Below are 2898 nucleotides of genomic sequence, written 5' to 3'. Positions count from 1 at the left end.
TCTATTCTACTGTATCTCAGTCCATGCATTACTCATCTCATATGTACAGTATATACTGTATACTATTCTACTGTATCTCAGTCCATGCATTACTCATCTCATATGTACAGTATATACTGTATTCTATTCTACTGTATCTCAGTCCATGCATTACTCATCTCATATGTATATACTGTATTCTATTCTACTGTATCTCAGTCCATGCATTACTCATCTCATATGTACAGTATATACTGTATTCTATTCTACTGTATCTCAGTCCATGCATTACTCATCTCATATGTACAGTATATACTGTATACTATTCTACTGTATCTCAGTATCTGCTGCTCTGACATTGCCCATCCAGACATTGATATATTCTTAATTCCATTCGTTTCCTTTAGATGTGTGTGTGTATTGTGTGTACTGTGTGTATTGTGTGTATTGTGTGTATTGTGTGTATTGTGTGTATTGTGTGTATTGTGTGTATTGTGTGTATTGTGTGTGTTGTGTGTATTGTGTGTACTGTGTGTATTGTGTGTATTGTGTGTATTGTGTGTACTGTGTGTACTGTGTGTACTGTGTGTATTGTATGTATTGTATGTATTGTGTGTGTTGTGTGTATTGTGTGTATTGTGTGTATTGTGTGTATTGTGTGTATTGTGTGTGTTGTGTGTATTGTGTGTGTTGTGTGTATTGTGTGTACTGTGTGTATTGTGTGTATTGTGTGTATTGTATGTATTGTGTGTATTGTGTGTATTGTGTGTATTGTGTGTACTGTGTGTATTGTGTGTATTGTGTGTATTGTGTGTATTGTATGTATTGTGTGTATTGTGTGTATTGTGTGTATTGTGTGTATTGTGTGTGTTGTGTGTATTGTGTGTATTGTGTGTATTGTGTGTATTGTATGTATTGTGTGTATTGTGTGTACTGTGTGTATTGTGTGTACTGTGTGTATTGTATGTATTGTGTGTATTGTGTGTGTATTGTGTGTATTGTGTGTACTGTGTGTGTGTGTGTATTGTGTGTATTGTATTGTATGTATTGTGTGTATTGTGTGTATTGTGTGTGTGTATTGTGTGTATGTGTGTGTATTGTGTGTGTATTGTGTGTGTTGTGTGTATTGTGTGTATTGTGTGTGTTGTGTGTATTGTGTGTATTGTGTGTATTGTGTGTATTGTGTGTATTGTGTGTGTTGTATTGTATTGTGTGTATTGTGTGTATTGTGTGTATTGTGTGTATTGTGTGTGTTGTGTGTATTGTGTGTATTGTGTGTGTTGTGTGTGTTGTGTGTATTGTGTGTATTGTGTGTATTGTGTGTATTGTGTGTATTGTGTGTATTGTGTGTATTGTGTGTATTGTTGTATTGTGTGTATTGTGTGTATTGTGTGTATTGTGTGTGTTGTGTGTATTGTGTGTATTGTGTGTATTGTTGTATTGTGTGTATTGTGTGTATTGTGTGTATTGTTGTATTGTGTGTATTGTGTGTATTGTGTGTATTGTGTGTGTTGTGTGTATTGTGTGTATTGTTGTGAGATTATTATTGCTGCACTGTTGGAGCTAGAAACACAAGCATTTTGCTACACCTACAATAACATCTGCTAAACACGTGTATGTGACCAATAAAATGTGATTTGATTTTGATTTAATTTGAGGCTGCTGGTTGGTTTGTTGGCCTTGATGAGGCTGCTGGTTGGTTCGGTGGCATTGAGTCTGCTGGTTGGTTTGGTGGCCGTGAGGCTGCTGGTTGGTTTGGTGGCTGTGAGGCTGCTGGTTGGTTTGGTGGCCGTGAGGCTGCTGATTGGTTTGGTGGCCGTGAGGCTGCTGGTTGGTTTGGTGGCCGTGAGGCTGCTGGTTGGTTTGGTGGCCGTGAGGCTGCTGGTTGGTTTGGTGGCCGTGAGGCTGCTGGTTGGTTTGGTGGCCGTGAGGCTGCTGGTTGATTCGGTGGCATTGAGTCTGCTGGTTGGTTTGGTGGCCGTGAGGCTGCTGATTGGTTTGGTGGCCGTGAGGCTGCTGGTTGGTTTGGTGGCCGTGAGGCTGCTGGTTGGTTTGGTGGCCGTGAGGCTGCTGGTTGGTTTGGTGGCTGTGAGGCTGCTGGTTGGTTTGGTGGCCGTGAGGCTGCTGGTTGGTTTGGTGGCTGTGAGGCTGCTGGTTAGTTTGGTGGCTGTGAGGCTGCTGGTTGGTTTGGTGGCTGTGAGGCTGCTGGTTGGTTTGGTGGCTGTGAGGCTGCTGGTTGGTTTGGTGGCTGTGAGGCTGCTGGTTGGTTTGGTGGCCGTGAGGCTGCTGGTTGGTTTGGTGGCTGTGAGGCTGCTGGTTAGTTTGGTGGCTGTGAGGCTGCTGGTTGGTTTGGTGGCTGTGAGGCTGCTGGTTGGTTTGGTGGCTGTGAGGCTGCTGGTTGGTTTGTTGGCCGTGAGGCTGCTGATTGGTTTGGTGGCTGTGAGGCTGCTGGTTGGTTTGGTGGCTGTGAGGCTGCTGGTTGGTTTGGTGGCTGTGAGGCTGCTGGTTGGTTTGGTGGCCGTGAGGCTGCTGGTTAGTTTGGTGGCCATGTGGCCTTAAGTTGTGGTTCTGAGTCTTTAGTTTAGGTATGTCTGTTTGTAATATTTATGTTTCACTTGGACATAATAATAATCCACTTGGCTGACCAAAAGGTCAAGACAGAGCTGGCTCTGAACTCAGTAGATTGCGATATCCTGGGCATGTGCATCCAACATGTTCCTCAAACGCTGATTTCTCACGTAAATTCACACATTCATTCAGGTTACAGACCAGCCAGTGCTTATTTAGTTCCTAACACTGCTGTACATACTGTATGAGACATCTTCTGTTTCTCTCTCAGGTGGATCTTTTTGGATTGGTAACTCTCCCTGATCATCCCTCAACCTTGCCCATCCGAGTTGACCCCTTCCTACAGCCACC

This window comes from Oncorhynchus nerka, linkage group LG3 (genome assembly GCF_034236695.1).
Source record: "Oncorhynchus nerka isolate Pitt River linkage group LG3, Oner_Uvic_2.0, whole genome shotgun sequence".
NCBI lineage: Eukaryota > Metazoa > Chordata > Actinopteri > Salmoniformes > Salmonidae > Oncorhynchus > Oncorhynchus nerka.
This window is presented reverse-complemented; position numbering follows the sequence as displayed.